Below are 26,043 nucleotides of genomic sequence, written 5' to 3'. Positions count from 1 at the left end.
ACAAGATGCAGTAGCCATCCCAAGGTTGTTTGCCTGGCAGGGGGACTTTGGACCAGTTGCTTTGCTTCTTTGTACCTCAATCTCCTCTTCTCAGAGACAGTTAATAACACAGGGTTCTCCTTGCAGGGTTGTTTAGATGTGACCTCTGAAGTTAATGTATGTGAAGTTCTTAGCCCAGAGCCTGGCATATATTGGGTATCTAATATAGGGTGGCTGTTACTTTTACAAGGAAGATTATACCAGAATCATGCTAAGATTTAACACAAGTAAACTAATTGCATTTTCACAACAATTTTGTGAAATGGCTATTAATGATGACACTTATCATATGAATAATTTGAGGTTTGGTGTGATTCCATAGATCATTCAGGGTCAGGGTCAAATATTAGTAAATTGCAGAGCTGAGATTTGCCCTCAGGTGTATTTGATTCTAAACTCAGTGCTCTTTTCAATATAGTTAGATCATCCTGGGCAAATTATTTAGAATTTAGAGAAGAAAATTTCAAAATATTTCATTGTTGCCATGGCTTATTGTAAGCCCTACAATCAGTTGATTTTCTTGGCTCAATCTCAAGCCCTTTATGCAGAATTGCATGCCCTTTTTATCCTTTTCAGTTTTCAGGGACACAAGGAGAGATATGCATATGAAGGGTTATTTTCTAGGTAAGGAAAATCATATTCAGAGCAGTTGGTTGGTTATTCATAAAGAGCTCACCAAGTAGGCTCAAATTGGATAATCAAAGCTAAGCTGAGGGAAGCCACAGTTGATTTGAAATATCAAGAGGGAAGAGTAGGGACACTAAAAATGAGAAATGTGATGAAACCACACATTTCCTGATCCAAGCACATCAGAATTCATTTGGTTAATAGTGAACAGAGGTGCCCCACTGAGTTCCTTAATTATAACACCAGGACACTTTATAGAAGTATGAGAGGAATGCCTTTTCTGGCAATTTATAAATCATGTGATTTTCCTTTCTCCCTTGGGTGGACATTTTATTGCAGAGCAGGGTAGGGTTTTTGCTGGACATGCAAACTTCATTCACTTAATCGTTGAACATGAGGAACTCCATATTGCTTGTGGATGATTTTTGATTATCCACGGTTCTTTAGTAGTTAATGTTCCTTCCCATCCCAAGCCTGAGGTGTCCCTGTGTTTCTAATATCACATTGTGGAGACAAAGCTCTGAGCTGGATACCCCAAGTTTCAGAGGAGATCTTGGAGATCATGGAGTTCTATCTTTTTCTGGCAAAAATGAAGAAACCGGGGCCTCAAGAAGTTTAATGACCTTTCCAGCATTACGTGGCCAGATAATAGAAAGGTTAATATTGGAAAGATTAAAACTGGAGGTCATATCTTGATGAGGAAAACCAGTGTTATGCCATTGGGCAGACTTTGAAGACAGAGATATAGTAGTATTTTGGGGAGAGGGAAGAAGAGGGAATTACTTAACCTCTTTGAGCTTCTCCCTATAAGAATCTTCTCTGTAAAATATCTTCATATCTGTCTGGTGAGATGGTTGGATAATCGAATGAAGTTGTGAGCTTAGCAGAATATCTGGTGTATGGAGTGTGCTAAATAAATGATCAATTTTATAAATCTGTCTTTGAACTTTATGTCATTAGATTTAAAATAAAAGAGGACATTTGTTCCATTTTCTTTGTATTTCCAGCTGAATTTACTGCCCTTTACTAACCACCCCAGCTCAAACCTGTTTCAGAGCCCATCTGGATTGTGGTCGTGAACTAGCCCTGACACTTATAGGCTCTTGCTGCTGCAGATTTATCAGAGAAAGCCTAGAGACAGCCTTGCTCTCATCTTCGTGTCTGCTCCTCCCTTGCTCCTTCCTCAGTCTGCCCCTTACACATGCCTGCCATACTCCATGTCATGCTGCCAGGCATGACAGATACATTCAGCTTTCTGTCTCATTCCCTTCCAAATATTCCTGTTTGCCCTGGCATTCTAGCCCATCTCTCACCCCAGAATCTTTGGCTGGAGCCGTAACTTGGATTGGACTTGAGCCAGTCATTTCCTCCAGTCCCAGAGACATCTACGTGGGATGTTTGCCCAATGGTAGCCAATCCTAGAAGTCTCAAATGTGTCCTTACAAGTTTCTCAGTGTGTCTCCTAGGCCTAGGTGGAGCTAGGTGCCTAGAAATGCAGAGTTCTAGACAGAGGGATGTGGAATTTCATGACACGCTTGCCTCGTAGACCCCTACAATAAGTTACTCTGTTCTACGCAAGAATGTGAAAGGGTCACCTTCCTTTCTACCTGGGTCATCAGGACACCTGGGGTTTCTCTCTTATGATCTAGAGGTTGATGTCCAGTAGGAATCTCTTTGGATATCTTCAGATGATCTGGCTGGGTTTTGATCCCTGCTTTGTGTCCATCTTTCCAGTCTGTGACATGGAGTGTGGATTGCAATGGGGTCTTGCTTCTTCTCTAGCATCTGTCTTTAACAGAGAACAGACCACTGTCTGGTGACTGATACTCAATGCAGCCTTATGGGGCAGTTATGAGATTGCAGATCAAGTTGCACCCTGACTGATTCCCCAAATGTGATTGCCTTCTTTATTTACACATGGCTTGGACTAGGAGAAATGATCTGCCTCTGTGTCCTTTCCCACGGCTTTGGACTTGGTCTTAGACTATCAGTTGTTAAGGTAAAAAAAATTATTTTTATACTGACTTGGAGATTTGACAAAAGTTCTTCTAGACACTAAGCATACAATAGATAGGGCTTTTTGTGATTTTTCCTCTTTAAGTATACAAGGCACGAAACCCTATAAAACATTACAAACTACCATACTTTCCCTGTATCAAAAATAAAAAATTTTACAGATTAACTTTTCCTTTATTCAAAATGGCAATAGTTGTAATGAGTTCCATAGTGGGGAATTATAGGCAATTGAAATATCTGCTTTGTTGAATAGAAGAAGGTGAGTAAGAATATTTATGTTGATTTTCAACCTCGAATGTTAGTCTGCGGATGTATGCGAGAAGTGGCAACACAGATCAGCTTTCTTAGCATTTATCTTGACTCTGGCTCTTAGGATGAATCACTTGTATCATAAGATTTGGGTTGCTTATCACTTCTGGAGATACTTGTCTTTTTCTACCTACCTTTCTCTTGCCATGATCATGGGGAAGACTAGCACTATTTACTGAAATTCCAATGAGGCAATAACTCAGGAAAATGGCCATGTCAGTTATGACACCACTAAAAACCTGTTTAGTAAGAGAGCAGTTATGGCATTTTAAAAAACCATTGCAAATCACAGTCCTCCTTTAGCACTGAATCCTCCTTGACCTTATTTTTTTTTCCCCCTCCAACTCAGTTCCCCAGCTGAGCCTGTGACTTCAGCTTGTAAACTATCCTTGGCCTGGGATAGCCAATAAGGCAGCAAGATGCAGCTGTTCGACAGGGTGGCCAAAAATATAAGCGTAAAAGATGGATACATATTTTCCCTTTTTGATTGGTTTACATTTACCCCCGATTCATGAACATATTGTTTAAACTTGCTTTTCCAAAGCCCCATTAATCTTTGCTATTGGTTCGTCTCCTGTTTCCAAACATGACCTCACTCCAAGTGCCGCCCAGTGGTGAGCAACTCTGAAGTATTTTCTTTTCTCCATCCAAGAGAATCAGGGTGGAAGATTGCCGAGTTGGTGCTTGTTTAGGAGCTTTTCAAAATGAATCATTGGAGTGTGGGGATTTGATGTGGATTACTGGCCAAGTGATTATCGGAAGATATTAAGTATTGGAACTCAGGCTTTTGTATAAGTAGAATTAAAGCCCATGTCCTGGCACATGAGCTTGTCATTTGGGAGTGATGAAAATTATGTACCCTTGTTAGCATTTCTCAGTCCTTTTCATATTATCTCTCTCTCCAGTTACCTTCCCTGTTATTCAAAAGGTGATTTTGGGGTAAGATTCAAAGTTGTGAGCTGAGGGCTGAATACAAGGTCATAGTTTTTCATTTGGTGTCTAACCTTCTATCTTTATTCTCCAAGGGTCCATTGACTTTTCTCTTTCTTTCCTCTCAAATGACAAAGAAACTGAGTGGTTAGCCCAGAGATTAAATTCCTTATCCAAGGGGCCACACAAGTCACTCTTAACCCATGAGCTATAAGTTATATCCCAACATAAATCTCTAAAGGTTGAGCAACTCTCGTTTTTTTTTCCCTAGGAGATAGGGGTGTTACCTTCAATTTTGTGATGTCTTTTTTCATTTTTAACAGATGCTACAGTTAATTGAGTGCTCCAGGAGTTCAAGCTGTTATCCCTTGTTAGATTTGCATAGCACATTGTGCTAAATAACTTTCATGTCTGAATGCCCCCAGAGATGATAATGCTGGAACCTTTTCATAGTCTAAAAAGGTTAACTCATCTGACTGAATACACTGAATACACATATACTAGCTGAATTAAAAAGTTTATGGAGAGTAGTCTAAAGGAATAAAACTGGAGCATTTCTCCCAAATTTTATGGTAATTTTTTTAAAAGAGAGAAGAAAAATATAGAATTTATCTTAAAATGAATTTAGTTGAGGAAGAGAGAAATCAGCAGCAGGTGAAAAAATGCCCCAGGAACTGGCAAGAACTGGTTTCATCCTGTGAGTTGAATTTTCATGTTTCATTTGTGTATGGTTGTTCCTTTTCAGATATGCCAGAGGGAAATAAAAAATAAGCGAAAGAAATCCCGTTTACCTGCCAGGGAAAAAGAACAAACAACCAGGGACAAACACCTCCCTTTTCTTCATCTCCCACATGGGGCTGACTGTATGCAGAGGGTGACTGGTATCATCACCTGGAGAATAACCACTAACACTTCTGTAGCTCTCTCGGTACCTGTGTCACTTTACATGCCTCATTTAATCCTCTCCACAACATTATGAACTAAGTACAGCAGATTAATATCCCCATTTTGAAGACACCGAAGCTAAGGTTTAAAGAAGTAAAATGCCTAAGGTCCCATGGCTGGGAAGTGGAAAAGCTAGGCTTCGAACCCATTCTGCCTGATTCCAGACCACATGCTCGTAAGTGCATCCAGTGCTATCTACATCCTTGGTACAGGATATCAGTCCTGTGCTCCTTTGGAGGCTGGTGCCTGTCCAGTGACTGTAAAGAGATAAGTTAGTTCTAGGTCAGCAAAGAGACCAAGAACACCTCCCCTGCAACACATCATTTACCAGGCCAGCTCTCTTTCACTAGGCATTGGAAACTTACTTCTTCAAATGTTATTCGTAGAAGATTTAGAAAAGTTATCAACATAAATAGCAGTGAACTTTTTAGTATGTTAGGATCAATCAGTTGACAAGTATGTGTTATACTGCATACTTAAGGTTGTGCTAGGTGCACATGGGGGTTGAGGGTGGCATATTAATGACACATATAAGCCCTTGACAAAGAAGCTTATAACCTCCACCATATGACATGAGACTACTCAGGGTCAAAGGCATATATTTAAATGCTAAGTGCTATGATTATGAATGTTAAGATGCTCAGGGAAGGGGATGATTTGTTTGAGTCTTTAGTGTGCTATTTGAAGAATGTGGAACTACTATGTCTAAGAGAACTGAAAGAATTTAGAAAGCAGAAGAAACAAGCACTAAAGAGAAAAGTTGTTTTTATTATTTATTACATGCTGACTGCATACCCAGTGGTGAACAAAGAATAAAAGGAGGGACTGCTGGAAACATTGGGGAAGGCGCAGAACTGGCAGGCTTTTATTAGGTATGAAGATGAGTGTCACATCAGTTCATTGTCTTCTGTACCAATATTAGGATGATGGACTGAGGGCTTCAAATTTGGTTTTATATGGTGTTTGCAAAATGTTTATGGTTAAATTCTAAGATAGTAATGTCTAATGGGTAATCCATTGCATTATCAAGGCATGTAATCAAGTTTTCTTGAACAAAACACAATGAGAGAATATAATTATGTTTAGGGAAAGGTGAGGCAGGGGTGTCTGCTTGTTTGGTAGGCTCATGTAGGCCTGCAGCAGCTCCCTCACTGGTTCATGTGGCAAATGAGGGATCTCATAATAGATCTGTTTTTGAAGCTTTACTCAGACATTATTTCTTCTCTCATCAGTGTGTTCCCATTGCATTTTTTATTTTTTTTTGAGACAGAGTCTCGTTCTGTCACCAGGCTGGAGTGTAGTAGCGCGAACTTGGCTCACTGCAACCTCCACCTCCTGGGTTCAAGCGATTCTCCTGCCTCAGCCTCCCAAGTAGCTGGGACTACAGACAAGCTACCACGCCCAGCTAATTTTTGTATTTTTAGTAGACAGGGTTTCACCATGTTGGCCAGGATGGTCTTGATCTCTTGACCTCCTCGGCCTTGACCTTGATCTGCCCACCTTGGCCTCCCGAAGTGCTGGGATTACAGGCATGAGCCACCATGCCCGGCCCCATTGCATTTTTTGCATAACCATTTCTTTTCATTCTCAGAGCAAGCAATCCAGGAGACAAGATAACTTTCTATGCCTTTTATGGCCTAGCCCCAGAAGTCATGCACCATCTCTTCCATGCTATTATATTGGTCAAAGTAGTTAAAGGCCTTTTCAGGTTCAAGAAAAAGAAAAGTATACCCCATCTCTTGATGTAAGTTGTAAACATCACATTTTAAGAAAAGCATGTAGGATGGAATGTAGTTCAATGTGTTTATATTTAGAAAATGCAATCTGCTGCAACATGGAAACCAAGTAACCCACACAAAGTGCTTACAAATATTAACTATTATTAATATTATTCAATGAATGTTTTCTTAAATAATAAATTAATATACATTTCTTTCTGCCTAGAACTTTGAGCTGTAGTTAAATAATTCTTGACTTGTAAATTGTCAGTTTGAGCTTGTCTTGTTTGCTCCGAGCTGCTACCTGCATTAGGATCTCTTCAAATTGGAGAGTTTCTAAATTTTACTTTTTAACTTAAAATCATTTCAAATTTACAGAAGTTTTAAGAGTAGTACCAAGAACTAACTCTCTAAACCCATCTGAATTTGCCTGTTTTAACCTTTTCTTCATTTTCTTTTATATTCTCTCTTCTTCCCTCCTTTCCCATTCAAGTATTAGTTTCAAACATCATACTCCTTTTCCCCTTATAGATCCATAGTACCAACATCAAATTCAGGACGTTTAACATTGATACATGCTATTATTTAATATATAGATCATACTCAAATTTTAATAATTGCCCTAAAAATGTTTTTGTAATTGTTTGTTTTCTCCCTGAACCAGCATCCAATTCAGGATCACAGATTGCATTTAGTTGTCATGGCTCATTAATCTCCTTTAATTTGAAGCAGTTCCTTAGCTTTGTTTTTCAGGACATTGACGTTATTGAAGTATACAGGCCAGACGTTTGGTAGAAATGTCACATGATTTGGGTTTGCCTCAGGGTTACTCATCATTAAGTTCAGATTATGCACTTTTGGCAAGCATACCATGACAATGATGTTGTGTCCTTAACAACATATCACCACCTAGAGGCACACATTACTGATGACATTAACTTTGATCACTTTTTATAAACTGGTGATTGCTAGGTATCTCCACTAGAAGACTACCATTTCTCTTTATAATCTACAGGAAGATATTTTGAGACTATTTAACATCCTGTCCTCTTCAAACTTTTACCCTATAGCTTTAGCATCCATTGATGAATCTTGATAAAATCAGTTATTACTATGATGTCTTTTAAAAAAGATGATTGACTTACCAACTATTATTATTTCTTCTACATTGATTAGCTGGATTCTTATTTTTATTCAGTGAATTAGATCCAATGCTGCCATTTAATTCATGTTGAAGCTTAAATTGTCCCAAATTTAGCCAATAGGTACCCTTGAAGCTGGCCCTAAGTCTTTTTGACATAGCCTTCATCATTTTTTGTACACTTTTTTGTATAAGATATTCCAGACCCTTCTTGTCTTGCTTTGCCCTGGCCCTCCTCTCTCCAAGGAATCCTAGCTCCTTCTAGTGAGGAACAGTACTTAGAAACAAGGTCTGTGAAGAAGTGTTTGTTCAGGTTATCCAATGTTGAGGTTATTCAGGCAAAAACACGTTAAATATTGAGTCCATCAAACAGAAAGTCTTACTTAAATTAAGAAGTGTCAAGATAGTTGACCCTTGTTCAAGATGTTCTATGTGCAATTTTATTTTTATATCTAGCCAATTGCAAAACATCAGAAGAGCCATAGTCCTGGGCTTATTGGAAGTGAGGTTCTATTGAACATTGAGCTGGGAGAGTAGGGAAATTGCAAGATAGCGAGAAGTCAGGCCCACAGAAGGAGCTGCAGCACTTGCGGGGCATCCACTTTTTAGAAAACTGGTCAGAACCAGTAGACAAACAGCCCATTTTGAAATAGTGGTTGTTTGTGCCATCTGGACTTAGCCAATCATAAAACTCAGTTGATACTCCAAGCCTAAAATGGTCTTGGAGACCCTTTTTGGATTTTGGCTTAAGCCCCATTTTAAGGAATCCAACCCCTTCTTGTGAGATCAGATTTCCCTGCCTTGCACTGAACTTGTTTAGTCCTTGTCCATCCTAGAGCTTCACATGACTCAGTCTGCCAGTTAGGTTGGGAGATACAGCGGAGCTAGAAGGAGCCCTGGCCCTGGTACTTACTAACCATACCCCTTTGATGACTTTAACTGACTCACTGTGTGGCTCTAAGTCCCTTCTCCTTTCTGGGCCTCAGTTTCCTTATTTGTAAAATCAGAAGGTGAGGCTAAATCTCAAAATGTCCATCTAGCTTCATGTTCTATGAAATCTTCTCTGCCTAAAATCTTTAAAGTGCTAATTAAACTCGCAGATCAAGATAAATGACCAGAGGAGCTGGACCCATTACAGAATTAAAGTCTTCAGAGCCCCAGCAAGCCTGCTTTTTGAAGCATGCTTTCTTTTTACAGCTGTGAAGAGAGGAATCAGCACATGAGCTATAACTTCATATGACTAATGGTAACCATGGCGACCACTAAATATTCCTTCCAGACCTTGCATCTGCACAGCTCACTGAAGCAGAGGAAATAAACGTTGCTGCTTTGAAAAATGATAAAAATAATCTAAGCCAGCTAGAGGCTAGGAAGGAAAGGAGAGATCTTCCACCTGAAGGTCAAGCCATTTCATCTCATTATCTTTTCAGGGCCTTGTTTAACCTCAGGGGGCATTTGGTACCAACCGAATGAATAGGTCACAGACTGGAGGGATTTAGTATCAGGCTACTGAAACACTTGACTAGTTTTTAAAGAAGCTTCTGGGGTTCTGACAATGTTTGCTAGGCTGGTGTGATGACCCCTATGTTAAAATGCAGTAGGTCATCAAAAGCAGGTCCCCCAGCAGTTCTTGGTGTCAGGTCATATTATTGGTTTAAGAGAAGAGCAACTAGAAGACTGGCCAAGGTCAAACAGGGACCTGAGAAACCAGGCAGAGAGCAATAGTAAGGAGGTCTGCATGCACAGGAAGGTGGGGGATGGAAAGGCACAGTGAGGCAGGCTGGATATCAGCACTCATGCTCAGAGAGCAGAGCACAGGCAAGAGAACTAGGCCACATGAAGCCTGCAAATTGGACAAAGAGAACAGACAACAGGTTAATTGCACTTTCTGTAAAACATGAGGCAACAGCCAGGAATACTGCAACCAATAGTATAGCCAAGGAGAGAGATGCAGGAAATGTAAAGGAGTGAACTGCTCATGAGTGGTTGGATTCTATCTAAAGAGGGCAGCCTATTGTTGCCACGGGGGATTGTATGTCCAGAGCTCTCATTTGTCAAGAGAAGCAAGAAATCTGGATTTTAAAAAATGTGAAATTCCTTAATTGTTTAACGATAACATGGTGTGGATTGCCATTTTGCGTCCTTTAAAATTATAATTACCTTCTGAGAATAAAAATAGGAAATGCCAGAGGAAGGAGATTCACAGTTAGCCAAGTCCACAGTGACACACACGGCTGACTGTGTCCAGCATCTGAGGCTGTGAGCACCTTGCCCAGTGGCTAGTCAGTCTTCGTAATGTCATCTCCCCTACCCCAGTATTTTCACCCTGAATTGCAGTAGATGCTAGCACCAAGAACTCAGCACTGAGCTGCTCCTATGCTTTAGTTGAGTCTGGGGTCTACAGATAAGTCATAAACATCTGACTACAGCAGGGAGTGAGGGACAGACAGCAAACGGACCATCTCTGACATTCTTACATAAGGTGAGAAGCCAACCTGTGCAAACTTGACCACCATCCTATTTGCTGTGTTGCTCCACAGGAAACTAGTCTGGATAAAACTTAGTTTCAACCCTTAGTGCCTGGGGTTCAATAAGACACAGTAGATCATGTTACCCTTTTGAAAAGCACACTTACTTTCTAGATTACAAAATTATTAAAGGGAAATCTGAAAATGCAAAAAAGAATAGTAGCATGTAATCATAAGGTAAAATACAGATGAAGCCAATAAAATGTCTTGTGGGAAATTACTCTGATGCAAGGATAGCCTACAAGTACCCTACCAGGCAAGTTATTACAGAGGTCACAGAACAGAAAGGCTTATAGCTGGAATGAATATGTTGGAATCTCGTACTTCATTGAATCAATTCAAAACAGAGCAATAAACAAGGGGAAAGAAGAACATAACTCACTTAGGGCAGGGTGCATGTGGGCAGAAAGACCACACTCCCCAAATCCTGTGTTATCCAAACTTCATACATCCTGTCTGTCTTCTACACTAACCTTCCCTCTTAGTGATGTGGATATAAGGACCAGAGTAAAGGCAGAGCAAGAGGGTTCAGCAGATGAAAGATGCTTGGAGCGGATGCTTAGCTAATCTTTGGGAGGGATGCATGGACAGGCACACGTGGACACAGCTACCACTCAGATTAACCTGATGAGCACTTGTGTATTATTTGCACTTTCTGTATAGAGGATTTGTAGGGCCAAATGGCACCATAATGGGTACCACAAATGAGTGTTTGATTCAGGAATGACACAGTCTTCCATCCGGAAGTGACATGATTTGTGCTTTACTAATACTTAAGGTTTACTTGTGTAGCTTTTGAGCCATTGACATTGGTGGTTGGGGGTGGGGGATATGTTCTGCCCACGTTTGGGGGTGTCCTAACTCTTTACTAGGAAAGACTTCAATTGGAAGGCAGGAAATGGCAGCCAGATATAGAGTCACTGCTGCTTTTGTGTGAAGAGAGTTTGGCGCTTCATCATGAAACTCTGAATGGGCCCATAGAAAAAAGCAGCCTGTGTCAGAAAGGGTCTAGAATGAGTCCCCCTCTTAAGAATGAAACCAGCACTATTTGCATGGTCCTTTAGGCCTCAGCTCATCTTACACCATATACTTACTCTCCTGTTTGCAGCCTCAAAACTGCAACAGGAGAGTAAATATATGATGTAAGATGAGCCGAGGACAGAAGTTGAGGAAACACCAACATTTAAAGGGCAGATGGAGAAAGGGGAATATATGAGGGGGAGGAGAAAAAGAACAGTCAGGGAGTTTGAAGGACCAGGAGAAGATGCTATCACAGAAGCTCGGGTGCTCCATAAATTCCTGCTGAACTTGAAGTGGCTGCTCAAGTATAAAGGTGAGAATATCTGAGAGAGTAGTACACCTGTCTACAAGGGAAAGCCAAATGAGGCCAAAGCTAGGGTAGCTCTTGCCATTTAGCAGGGAAGGTAAGGGAGAGAGAGACAGCCTGATTCCCAGTGCTTCTGATGCATACTGGAAAGGGTGGTGGTGGTGTCAGAAGCCAACGTACCCTTTTGGGTTCCCCTATTAGAGATCCCATTGCTTCAGAGTTGGCTTTATAGCATCCTGCTACCTGCTACTTTCTTTCATTCTGCACTTCTAAGAGGTTTGCCTATGTGCACGTTTGTTTTCAGATGTCTAATTCTGACTCAGAAAATTGCTGGTTTCAACTCTTCTGCCAGATGGCTGAGGAAAGAGCAATTGACTGTTAGCGCTAAATGCCTGTGTCAGAGCCCAAAGCAGCCGATTTCAATTAACATAAGAAGCAGAACAGATCTCCTATCGTGCAAATGTAAAACGATGAGAGAATGAAACCTCATCCTAGCTGAAAAAGGCAAAACACACTGCGTTTTATCTCCTCCCAGATGCTGGCCACGCTGTTGGGTTACTGGGGTCTACATGCAAATGGGAGAGGAATATAAATCAGTTCCTATATGACTCTAATTCCCAGAACACCACCTGTGCCCTTGCTTTCTTTCTGCTTAGCTGGCAGGGAGTGGTCCTCAAAATCACATGGCAGAAATCTTTTGTTTATTTGTTTGGGTGCATGGAGGATACCATGGGGTTGTTTTCAACACAATTTCCTGTCTTCTCAAATGAGATGTGTTTTATAGAAGTTAAGTGCTCTCTTGCTATTTTTCCAGTTTCTTTCTTTTTTTAAATTTGTTTTGTTTTAGAGATGGGGCCTCATGATATTGCCTGGGCTGGAGTGAAGTGGCTATTCACAGGTGCCATCATAGCACACTATGCTAATTTTTAAGTGGATGATATAGAAAAGGAGATTTTAATTTTTTACTTTTGCTTTTTAAAAATGTATATTTCTTTTCCTTTTCCTTTTCTTTTCTTTTTTTTTTTTTTTGAGACAGGCTCTCATTCTGTCACCCAGGCTGGAGTGCAGTGGCATGATCTTGGTTCACTGCAACCTCTGCCTCTTTTTTTTTTTTTTTTTTTTGAGACAGGGTCTCATTCTGTCACCCAGGCTGGAGTGCAGTGGCATGATCTCGGTTCATTGCCACCTCTGCCTCTGGGTTCAAGTGATTCTCCTGCCTCAGCCTCCCCAGTAGCTGGGATTACAGGCATGTGCCACTACAACCGGCTAATTTTTTTTGCTTTTAGTAGAGCCGGGGTTTCACCATGCTGGCCAGGCTGGTCTCAAACTCCTGACCTCAAGTGATCCACCCACCTTGGCCTCCCATAGTGCTGGGATTAGAGGCATGAGCCACCGCGCCTGGCCTACAAATATATTTTTTGTTATGTACTACACTTTACAAGGTGAAAATAAAAACAAAATTTAAAAATCTAGATTGAGATATGTTGCTCCCACCTTGCTCTTCATCTACCCAGTTTCCTTCTGCCCTTAATAAGTAATTTTAATTAGTCTCTTGCTATTTTTCCAGTGTTTTTTATTTTATTTTCGAGACAGGGTCTCATGACGTTGCCTGGGCTGGAGTGAAGTGGCTATTCACAGGTGCCTTCATAGTGCACTACAGCCTTGAGCTGCTGGACTCAGTGATCCTCTGGCCTCAGCCTCATGAGTAGCTGAGGACTACAGGTGCACACCATTGTGTCCAGCTGCAGTGTTTCTTATTGCATGTACAAGCATACATATACATTCTTATTTCCACCTCTCTTTTTTCAGAAAAGATAGCATATTACACTATTTTGCACCAAGCTTTTTCATTATTGAACAATATATTTTGGAGATCTTGCCATATTGATACATAGAGAGCTTCTTCATTCTTTTTTTATTTGTGTACCATATTCAGTTATACAGATACACCATAGTTCTTTTGACCAGTCCCCTATTTTTGGAGGTCGTTTCCAGTTTTTGCTATAAGAAACAGTTCTCTAGTTGATATCTTTAACCATCTATGCTGTGATACATAGGTAACAGTAACTGTGGGATAGATTCCCAGGAGTAGCATTGTGGTTCAAATGCATCTGTAATTTTGGTAGATATTGCCAGATACCCTTCCATGGGGGCTGGCCATTTTGCCTGCCTTCTAGTGCAGTGTGAGAGTGTCTATTTCTTTGCAGCTTTAGTAACTGAGCATTTTCAAACTTCTGTTTGGGGCTTTTATGTTTGTTTGCTTTGTTTTGTTTTGATTAGTCAAATAAATTAGCTCAAGGTAGTGCAATTTGTATTTCTCTTATTATACTTTCTTGAGGTCATAGTATATTATTATTTTTGTTTGGTTTCATGATCTCCCAGAGAAGGATCATGACCCGATGATGGCAGGGTGGGGGATTGTTGGGGTGGATAATCCTTCCTAGATGCTTCACTCTTGGGCTCTAAGGACTTTATAAGATTCTAGATCCTCCATCATGTCCTTGTGTGTTAGTTTTATTACTCCATGTTTTCCTGTAGTGATTAGTAATTGTAATACTAACCAACATGTATTGAGTGCTTGTTACATTCTAGGTACTATTCTGAGCACTCTCTATATAATTCATTTACTCTTAAAAAAAAACTTTATAAGGAAAGATGTTATAATCTATATTCAGATGAGGAAATGGAGGTACAGCAAGGTTGGTAACTTGCCTAAGGTCCCAAAGATAGAACCTAGGCAGTCTGACAGAGGGTGAACAACATCTTGGGTTTTTGTTTGTTTTTTTTGTTTTGTTTTGTTTTTTCCTGGGACAATCCTGGTTTTTGCCTTTAAAGTTCCATGTCCCTGAAAACTCCTTAGCCTGGGCAAACTGGGGCAGTTGGTCACCCAAGTTTGACCCTAGAGCCCTTGTATATCGCTATTACATTTGTCTTAAGCCTACAAGAGGATGGATGCATGTAATCAGAGGAATGGGAGAGAGAGAGCGTTGCTATAGCAGCATGTGTGAGACTTTTAATTTGTAGATTCCTATTTTTATTCAATTAGCCTGACACCAAGGGAGCAGGAAAAAAGAGTGGGGCCATTTCCTCAGTCAAGTAGCTGCAGAAATGAGAAATAGCCAGAGAGAGAGAGAATAGCTAATCCAGCTGCTATCATCAGAAATCCGTGTGGAGGTCTAGTAAAACAAAAAAACATACATAGTCTTGTCACTATGGTAAGTGAACAATTTGCATGCACTATTTCAATTACTCCTCAGAGTAGCTCTGTGAGATTGGTACTAGTATTGCATCCATTTTCCAGATGAAGAGAGGTGAAGAAACTTGCCCAAAGTAAGGTAGATCGAAACTCAAGCTCTCTGCCTGCAAAATCCATGCATGTTTTACCTAAATTTAAGTGCATATTTGATTCCTAACTGGGCTCTTAATGACTAACAGTAGGAAAGACTCTCGAAATCCTGAATCTTTGGCCTTGCTGCAAGAGATGCTGATTTATTCTTGAATGGAGAAACCTAGCAGCTAAAAAATTAGAGATGCTTTTAAAGATTTCTAACAGCTTCGGGAACAAGCACTTGTTTAAACATGTTGAGGCTGTGAAGAGCAACAAATAAGATTCTACTCTATTTTTGCCACCAGGAGCCATGTGGTCTTGAGCAAGACTCATTTAAACTCTCTTGGTTTAGGTACTTAAGTATAAAATGAGGGTAATTGTTTCTTACTTACTTCAAAGATTATCTTCTGAAGACCTTTCTTTTTCTAAGATTCATCAGCACAATCCATACGTCCCTGATTTCTCAAGCTACATTATATTTGTATTAGTCTGTTCTCATGTTGCTAATAAAAACATACAAGACATACCCAAGACTGGGTAATTTATAAAGGAAAGAGGTTTAGTTGATTCACAGTTCAGCATGGCTGGGGGGTGCCTCAGGAAACTTACAGTAATGGCTGAAGGGGAAGCAAACACATCCTTCTTCACATGGCAGCAGGAGAGAGAATGAGTGCCCATTAAAGGAGGCAGTCCCTTAAAAAACCATCAGATCCCGTGAGAACCATCTCACTATCATGAGAACAAGATGTGGGAAACAGCCTCCATGATTCAATTTTCTCCGCCTAGTCCCTTCCATGACATGTGGGGATTATGGGAACTACAATTCAAGATGAAGATGAGATTTGGGTGGGGACACAGCCAAATCATATCAATACCTGAGAAAAAGCAAGGACCCAATATAGAAAACATTATACTAAGTACACAGTATATATAAATTTATATAATTCAAGAATGAATTTGGCTAGAGTCCTATAATAGGATTTCTAAAGTTAGAATTTCTAAATTGGCCCCCCAAAGATGCTCTGCCTAATCCCCAGAACCTGTGAATGTGATGAAATGTCTTTGATTATGTTATATGACACAGTTGACCTTGAAATAAGGGGGATTATTCTGGGCTATGCAGTGGGCCCATTACAATCACATGATCCCTTAAAAGCAGAGAGCTTTCTTTGGCTGGTGGCAAGTGGGGCTGAAGTAGGAATAATGGTAGTTGAAGAGATTTGAAGCAACAGGGCCATTTGACACACCACTGTTGGCTTCGAAGATGGAAGGAATATGGGTGGCCTTTATAATCTGAGAGCAGATACCAGCTAACAGCGAGCAAGAGACCAGGAACCTCAGTCCTGCAAGTACAAGGAATGAATTCAGCCAATAGCCAGAATGAGTTTGAAAGTGGATTCTTCTCTAGAACCTCTAGATAATATCCCAGCCTAACCAACACTGATTTCAGTCTTGCGAGGTCCTAATCACAGAACTCAGTGAAGCCCACTTGGATTTCTGACATGCAGAGCTGTGAGATGATAACTGTACTGTGATAACTGTGAAATGTAACTGTGAGATGATAAGTAACTTGAGGGTTTTTTGTTAGATATCAATAGATAATTAACATGTCTCCATCTAGGTTTCTTAGAATCCTGATTTTTTATCTCCTACTCTTGTGGTCTTTTGTGCTGCATCCTAGACTGAGGATATGGTCTCAGTATTTCCATATTCCCTCTTGATTTCAAGCAGTTCCACAAAACTAGGAGTCTCCAATCACATCCTCTCTAATCAAATTCCTGGCAGGATGCTGCTGCTTGACTTTGGTTGTCACCGTCTCTGTCCCTTACCTTTCCATTGGTACAGGCCACTCTTTCAATTATTGATCAAGGCCTTACTATCTCACCTTTCCTACTTTCTATTAGAACTATTAGAACTAATAAATAAATTCATTAGAACTGATTAATGAATTCAATAAAGTTGCAGGGTACAAAATAAACATATAAAAATCAGTTGCATGTCTTTACACAAATAATGGTCTCTCTGAAAAAGGAATCAAGAACATAATCCCATTTACAATAGCATCCAAAAGAATAAAATAGTAATAAATTTAACCAAGGATGTGAAAGATCTTCACACTGAAAACTATAAAACATTGATGAAATAAATTAAAGAACACACAGTTAACTGGAAAGATATCCCATGTTTATGAATTGGAAGACAATATGGTTAAAATGTCTATACTATTTGAAGCAATATATGCATTCAATGTAATTCCCATCAAAATTCGAATGCATTTTTCACAGAAATATAAAACATTCTAAAATTTGTATGGAACCACAAAGATGTCAAGTAGCCAAAATAATTTTGAGAAAGAAAAACAAAGTTGGAGGCATCATACTTTCTGATTCCAAATTATAATACAAAGAAATAGTAATCAAAACAGTATAGTACTGACATAAAAACAGACTCCTACATCAATGAAACAGAATAGCGAGCCCAGAAATAAACCTATACATAGATGGTCAACTAATTTTTGACAAGGCCACCAGGAAGATACCATGGGGGAAAGGCTAGTCCCTTCAGTAAATTATGTTGGGAAAACTTGGTATCCACAGGCAAAAGAATGAAACTTGACTAATGCCATACACAAAAATAAACTCAAAGTAGATTAAAGAATGAAACATAAGACCTAAAACTGTAAAACTCCCAGAAGAAAATATAGGTGAAAAGTTTATTGATTTGGCCTTGGCAAGGATTTTTTTGATATCTCACCAAAAGCACAGAGAACAAAAGCAAAAATAAACAAGTGAAATGACAGAAAACTAAAAAGCTTCTGCACAGCAAAGGAGCTAATCAACAAAATGAAACAGCCAACAGATTGGGAGAAAATATTAGGGAATTATGTGTTAGATAAGGGGTTAACATCAAAAAACAAGGAATTTGCACAGTGCAATAGTAAAAAAAAATCAAATAATTCAATTAAAATTTGGGCAAAATACATGAATAGACATTTGTCCAAAAAAGAAATAAAATGGCCAACAATTATATGAAAATGTACTCAACATCATTGGTTATCAGGGAAATGCAAATCAAAACCACATTGAAATATCATCTCACTCCTGTTAGAATAGCCATTATCAAAAAGACAAGAGATATAAAGTGTTGGTAAAGTTGTGAAGAAAAGAGAACCCTAATACAATGCTGGTAGGAACGTAGATTGGTGCAGCCATTGTGGAAAACATTATGGAGGTTTCTAAAGAAATGAAAAATAGATTTATCATAAGACCCAGCAATTCCTCCAATTTTTTTTACTCTATTTTAAGTTTAAAAAATGTTTTTAAAAGTGTCTATTGGATGAAAGGAGAATATAGGACTTATGAGAAATTGAGATGCTTTTTTGTTGGTCAAGTGTTACTATGGAGATGTTGTGGCAACAGAGTTGAAGCAATAGAGGTGAAATCCAAAGTGACATGAGACTAAGATTAGAACCAGAATAATTATGAGGAAACAAATTTACACCAGATGATAGAGTTCAAGAATAAAACGGAAATGGAAAAGGAAAAGCAATGTCAATAGCTAAGAATAGAGCAGGACTAAGGCTGTGAATGGCAAACTGGCGCTTGGTGTGTATTACAAGGGGTGTGTTCTCTATGTTCCAATATACATACAGTATATTAGCCCTGTCCTTAAGTTCAAGTCCTAAATATGTACTAGCTGTTACTGAAGTACTGTGGGTATATGTGTGCAGGAAGAGGGAAGGACAAGCAATTGATGGAAAGATGTTCACACAAGATGGAGCAGAGTGGGAAGCTGTTTTTAAAAAGAATACAAATTATATGTGGTTACAGATTGATCCCCTCTTTTAATAGTGAATTTTACTGATTTTATCTAAACAATTTACACTTTAAGGACTCTGAAGCTAGGAAGATAAACCTGTTTTATATTAAACACTATTTTAGCTACAAAAAAAGACAAAAGGTCTTTGGCGAAACTAGCAATGTAACCCTTGGGCCCAAGTCATGAAAATGTGTATATTCACAGCATAACTCTCTCTAGCTGTTAAGCTGTCCCAGTGCCTGCTCAGTCAATGTTTTAGAGTATTCTATCACCCCAGTGGCATTCTACAAAGCTTTTGGAGCTGATGCTGGAATTTTCTGAGGCTAACTCTATAAATAATTGAGTTTCCATCCCATAGATTTTACTTCCGTTTTTGTTATGTCTAGCTGGAAAATTTACTGACACCATTCAACTTTCTTCTCTCCCTCTAGGTTTCTTCCAACACTAACTGTGGCCCATTTCTCCCTTAAAAAATAAATGTGGAAAGAGCTGAGATTAGTTTCCCCTGCTAAAAATGGTGCCTTCGTGGGTAAGCTTCACCAGTACTATTGATAAGATTAAATTGTTCTGTAGATCTCAAAAGAATTTTAGTTCTGTTAGGAGCCTCTAGATTGAGAGTTTTAGCTGGACGTTTGAAATTTTGTAGGCCTTAGGAATAGGCCTAGACAGGAAGATATTGGGTTTTGCTCTCTCGATGCAGGATTCATTTTTTAAAGATTGGGCAGAAAGCTGTTTTTTGGTCTTATTAATTCTTGCTATTGTGCTTTGATTATGTGACAGCTTCATTGCTTTTAATTATTGATGGAGGTGATGATGGTGATATACTTTCTTGAGACCAGGTGGCGTTAACAGGTTTTAACATTGGTTCCTCATTCCTACTGAACCAGCATGACTTTCTCTTGATGTTTTTCATGTTGTCAAGATCTTGGATTATTGGAAATGAAAGACAAATAGGAAAGAAAATCTCACCCACAATTTTAAGATATCTTAATTCATAAAGTAACTGTTTTTGTGATCCTGGGGCACCATACTTCATCTGATCAAACAGTTTCACTGGAAGCAAATCTGTTGGATATAGTTAGTATTTATATGGTAGATGACCAAAAGAATTGGTAGGCAATCCTACTTTTGGGTTATTAACTACTGCAACCTTGTTTTGGGTTGTTATCTATTGAGTATTATCTATTGAGTTTAATAGAAGTCAACTACTTCCACGTCAGATCTTCTAAAAGAGTGAAGATACAGGAAATATCATTTATTTACTCTTCATTTATTTATTTAGTCAAAAATATTTATTGCATATCCACCATGTGCCAGATACTGTGTTAGGTGCTGGGAATACATCAGTAAAGAAAATGGACAGGCTCTCAGGGCACTTACATTTTCATTGGGAACACAGAAGACAGTAATGAAATAAAGTAAGAGATAAGTACTAATAAGATGAAGAAGACAATACTGTGGGTAAGAGTGATTAGTCACTAAAAAAAATAAGAATTTCTAAAAAGGTAGATAGATAATATATCTTATAAAAACCATAATATCATAAGGAGCAGCAGTATATTATATAGCTATTGACCATCAGGATACATGATATTTGCTACAATGACTTTCTTTTTCTTTTAACTTTGCATTTCCTTTTATATTTCTTCAGGTTTCCTATTATATAGGACATCGGGGGCGGGGGAAGACAGGATTGCAAAACTTTTGATCTAATAGATATTTTAGAATGATCTAATTTCCTTCACTTTGTAGATGATGAAAATGAGGCTCAGAGAAGTTATCAGACTTGTTCAGGGTTTACAGCTAGGTACAGCTAATTACAAGTACCCAGCGCTCATCCCTGTAGATTTCCAGTGAGTGGTGCTTGTCTAGGTTTTTAATTTATAAAGCCCGAAATCTAAGCTTTCATGGTCTCATATGTGATCAACACTGAGATGACTCAAGTTCTCCAGGGGTTACTTTTTATTTAATACCTATTAATAGCACACAAGCTCTCTTCTTACCCCCAAATCAGGAAGAAGCCTAGCCTTTAATGAGCTCTTACTTGCCTTCTCCCTGTCTGGCTTAATGCTCTCTAGGCTTCAATATGGGTGGATTCCAGCAATTTCAAACTGTTTCCCCAGGCTGCTATGGATATGCTTACATTGCTTAAATCTCAATGTGGACACAGTTAATTTTGTAAGCACTTCTAAGACTAGACTATGTAGTTAGCAAAACATTACCAAAGGTTTGGGGATAACAGAAGAGAATTATTTTGCAGAACAGAAAAAGGAACCTGGATATTAGCTGTCACTAGAGTTCATTGGCAAAGCCCTCAAGAAGAGTTCCCTCATAGTCATCTCTTTCAACCTTCCTCTAAACCTAGTCCTACACCATAGTGCAGGAATCAGCTTAACATACCATGGCCTTTGACCATGTCCCTATTACCTGTAGCCCTAGCTGTTGGGTCATCACTGGCCCTAGAGAGTTGAGAAAATCCTTTCTTCCTCAAGACAGACACTTCAGTCCACAATGATGATAACCTTGTATTAAATCATACAGAGCAGTTTATTCTTCATAGTCTCACATTTTCTATCCCAGATTTGAATTTGGACTTTCTTTTTACCTAATCAAGAAGCTGCTCCCCCTGCTACCATTTATGATGCCTTCACTTCCAGCTATATTAAAAACAAATAAACAGAAAACTGTTGGCAGCTTTGAAATAATAATTTCCCTTGCCTAATAGCCAACTATCAAAATTTTAGTTCTGATTGTGTCAAATTTCTGAACATCTCCTTACATGATAATCTAAAGAATTTCCACCACTACTCCCACTACTTCGTTGGTAGTTAGCTTTCCTTACCAACTTCACAGTGTGTTTCAAAACCCAGCCTTCTCTGGGAGGCTGCTTATCCTCATGTCCTTCTTTTTTTTTTCTTCCTTTATTTTATTTTATTTTATTTTTTGAGACAGTCTTGCTCTGTCGCCCAGGATGTAATGCAGTGGCACAATCTCAGCTCACTGCAGCCTCCACCCCCTGGGTTCAAGTGATTCTCCTGTCTCAGCCTCCTGAGTAGCTGCTATTACAGGTGCCTGCCACCATACCCAGTGAATTTTTTGTGTGTTTTTAGTAGAGACAGGGTTTCACCATGTTAGCCAGGCTGGTCTCGAAACCCTGACCTCAACTGATCTGCCTGCCTTGGCCTCCCAAAGTGCTGGGATTACAGGCTTGAGCCACCATGCCCAGCTGTTGTCCTCATGTCCTTCTTTTTTTTTTTTTTTGAAACGGGGTCTCACTCTGTGGCCCAGGCTGGAGTGCAGTGGCACAATCTCGGCTCAGTGCCAGCTCCGCCTCCCGGGTTCATGCCATTCTCCTGCCTCAGCCTCCCAAGTAGCTGGGACTACAGGCGCCCACCACCACGCCCGGCTAATTTTTTGTATTTTTAGTAGAGACAGGGTTTCACCATTTTAGCCAGGATGATCTCGATCTCCTGACTTCATGATCCACCTGCCTCAGCCTCCCAAAGTGCTGGGATTACAGGTGTGAGCCACCGCGCCCGGCCCTCATGTCCTTCTAATCAGCACGTTATTCTTAGCGCTTAGGTGTTCAGTTCGGATGTCATTTTCACCTGTCATTTATACATATGTGTTCTCCTCACAATTAGAGCACAAACACTTTAGAGACAGTTATTTTGTGTCATGATTCCCTCACCTCCTGTTCTCCACATCTCACAACAATGCCTATTTAGTACCAACAAATATAACCTATTTCTTGGTGACTAAAATCTATTATTTATCCCCCAAACATTGCCAAAGGCCTTACACTTACTGCATTGTCATTTCTACTTTGATATTGTCCTTCATTTCACCTTCCTATTGAATTTTTCCCAAGGTCCGTGCTCATTGCTTGTCATATGGATTTGGCATGAAATTCAGATGAAATTCCCATTAAAAGGCATAATTTAGATCTCATTTGACATGAGAAAGCTTAATCTTTACAGTTTATGCTGTAATTTTCTATTGTATAACCCAATAGGAAATAGTATGTTGAGAGGCTGGAGATTGAACTGAAGACGGAGTGTCACATTGTTGCTGCTTCAGCCAAGAAAACTGCATGGCCTTGTGTGTAATGGTGGGGATGCTGGTGATCTTAGGAGGCTAGTCAGAGCTGTAATCAGGGCCTGAAAGTCAGTGCAGGGGAGTGTACAGGCAAAGGGGTCACACCTAATGAATGGGTCTTATTGAGAACAGGGAGATGGGCTAAGAAAGAGACATGGGCCGGGTGCGGTGGCTCACACCTGTAATCCCAGCACTTTGGAAGTCCGAGGGCGATGGATCATTTGAGGTCAGGAGTTTGAGACCAGCCTGACCAACGTGGTGAAACCCCGTCTCTACTAAAAAAAACAAAAAACTTAGCCAAGCATGGTGGTGCATGCCTCTGGTCCCAGCTACTTGGGAAGCTGAGGCGGGAGAATCGCTTGAACTCAGGGGGTGGAGGTTGCAGTGAGCCGAGATTGTGCCATTGCACTCCAGCCTGGGTGACTGAGCAAGACTCCATCTCAAAAAAATAAAAGAAAGAGACATGGAAAAGGTGTGGGTCACTACACTCTCAAGCCCAACTGTGGCCTGAAAACACACAACACAGGAGGAGAAGTGGAGGGATGGATCAAGGAGTGAGGAGTACATTTTGCAGGTGTTAGCAGAACTTGGTGTGTTGTTTAAAACTTTTTAGGTCAGTAAAATTAAATGGTAATTCACCCAATATATCTTCATTACTCATCCTTGTGCCCAGTCTTACCCCATCCTCCTTTTACTATATGTATAATAAATATATAATAAATTTATTTATTTATTTATTTATATTTGAAATGGAGTCTTGCTCTGTTGCCCAGAATGGAGTGCAGTGGCCCTATCTTGGCTCACTGCAACCTCCGCCTCCTGGGTTCAAGTGATTCTCCCCGCTCAGCCTCCCAAGTAGCTAGGATTACAAGCGTGCGCCACTAAGCCTGGCTAAAATTTTTGTATTTTTAGTAGAGATGGGGTTTCACCACGTTGGCCAGTCTGGTCTCAAACTCCTGACCTCAAGTGATCCACCTGCCTTGGCCTCCCAATGTGCTGGGATTACAGGTGTGAGCCACTGTGCCTGGCCTCTTGTAAATATTTAATACCGTGTGAAAATCCAAGAAGCTTTGCCTTTCCAGAGTTTGAATTCATCAATATGCTCAAAATAACAACTTGATATCTCTGAAGGTTTTGGTTGTTTACCTAATCTAGTTGTATTTTTCTTAAACAGAGGAAAGTTATCTTTGATTAGAAATAAGCAAAACTAATCTATGGTGGAAATTTAGAATGTACACACCTATAATAATTTCAATATTAAGTAAAACTACTTCTCTGGGTGTCAAAACATACACATATCTATACATAATGGATGAAACTGACATCAGCCAACAGAGTGCAGAATGGATGCATTTGGGGCCAAACAGCTTGAGTTTCAACCCCATCTCTACTCATTTAACTGTGTGATCTGGGCAAGTTATTTTGCTTATTTGAGCCTCAGTTTCTCCATCTGTTAAATGAAGGTAGCTCAGTTGACCCTTGAACAACACGGGTTTGAACTGCATGGGTCCACTTAAACATGGATTTTTTTCAATAAATATATTGGCAAATTTTTTGGAGATTTGAGACAATTTGAAAAAACTTGCAGACGAACTACATACCCTAGAAATATCCCCCAAATTAAGAAAAGTTAAGTATGTCATGAATGCATAAAATATATGTAGATATTAGTCTATCTTATCATTTAAATGTAAACGATACATGTGTAAAATATACACAAAGCTGTTATAAAAAGTGAAAATTTATTAAAACGTATGCACACAAACACAGACCATTCATGGCACCATTCACAATCAAGAGAAATGTAAACAAATATAAAGATGCAATATTAAATTATAACTGCATAAATTCAACTGTGGTACATACTGTAATAATTTCATAGCCACCTCCTATTGCTACTACACTGAGCTCAAGTATTGCAAATATCTGCTTAAAATGCTGTTGGATGCTAATCATCTCCACGTGAGCAGTTTGTCTCTCCAGTAAATTGGATATTGCAATAAAAAGTGATTGCCCACAGTTTTCATGTATTTTCCATCATATTTAGTGCAATATTGTAAACCTTGAATAATACCATGGGTTCCATATGAAGTGCTACTGGTGATGCTGCTGGAAGTGCTCCCAAGAAGCAGAGAAAGGTCATGACATTACAATAAAAAGTTGAATTGCTTGATGTGTACCATAGAGTGAGGTTTGCAGCGGTGGTTACTGCCATTTCAGACGGATAATTCATCTTATAACAGATGACATAGGTTGGGCGCGATGGCTCACGCCTGTAATCCCAGCACTTTGGGAGGCCGAGGTGGGCGGATCACGAGGTCAGCAGATCGAGTTCATCCTGGCTAACACGGTGAAACCCCGTCTCTACTAAAAATACAAAAAATTAGCCGAGTGTGGTGGCGTGCGCCGGTAGCCCCAGCTACTCGGGAGGCTGAGGCAGGAGAATGGCGTGAACCTGGGAGGCGGTGCTTGCAGTGAGCCGAGATCGCGCCACTGCACTCCAGCCTGGGTGACAGAGTGAGACTCCGTCTTAAAAAACAAACAAACAAACAAAAAAACAAAACAGACGGCATAAACTTATGGTATCAATAAATATAACATATTACTGTAAATATATTTTTTCTTATGTTTTTTAAATAACATTTTTTCCTCTATGTTACTTTATTGTAAGAATACAGTACCTAATACATATACCATGCGAAATATGTGTTAATCAGCTCTTCATGTTACCAGTAAGGTTTCCAGTCACCAATAGGCTATTAGTAGTGAAGCTTTGGAGAGTTCCATTATGCTTGGATTTTTTGACTGTGTGAGGATTGACACCCATAACTTCTGCATTGTTCAAGGGTCAAACGTATTTACCTTATAGGGGTAATGAGAGTTTAAATGAATGAATATGTGTAAAGCTTGCAGAAGAATGTCTGGCACACAGTACCAGATAAGTATTAGCTATTATTATAATTACACTCCTGTGGTTTACTTTTGTAGTGAGTTTGTGTTTAAAGTGCTTGGGGGTGAAGAAGATTTTACTGTTAATCACTTTTACAAATATTGAAAGTTGGGTTTTCTCTTCTTCTCCTGAAGAATGTGTGTGTGTGCATACATATATACTATGTGTTTGTGTACATAGTGATTTTTGAAAACAGGGTGCTTGTTAATTTCTGTATTACCCAATCATGGATTGAATTTTCTTTTTTGGTAATGCTGAAAGTATTTTA

The sequence above is a fragment of the Pan troglodytes genome, chromosome 10 (genome assembly GCF_028858775.2).
Source record: "Pan troglodytes isolate AG18354 chromosome 10, NHGRI_mPanTro3-v2.0_pri, whole genome shotgun sequence".
NCBI lineage: Eukaryota > Metazoa > Chordata > Mammalia > Primates > Hominidae > Pan > Pan troglodytes.
The sequence above is the reverse complement of the archived record's forward strand: the minus strand, read 5'-3'. Positions refer to the sequence as shown.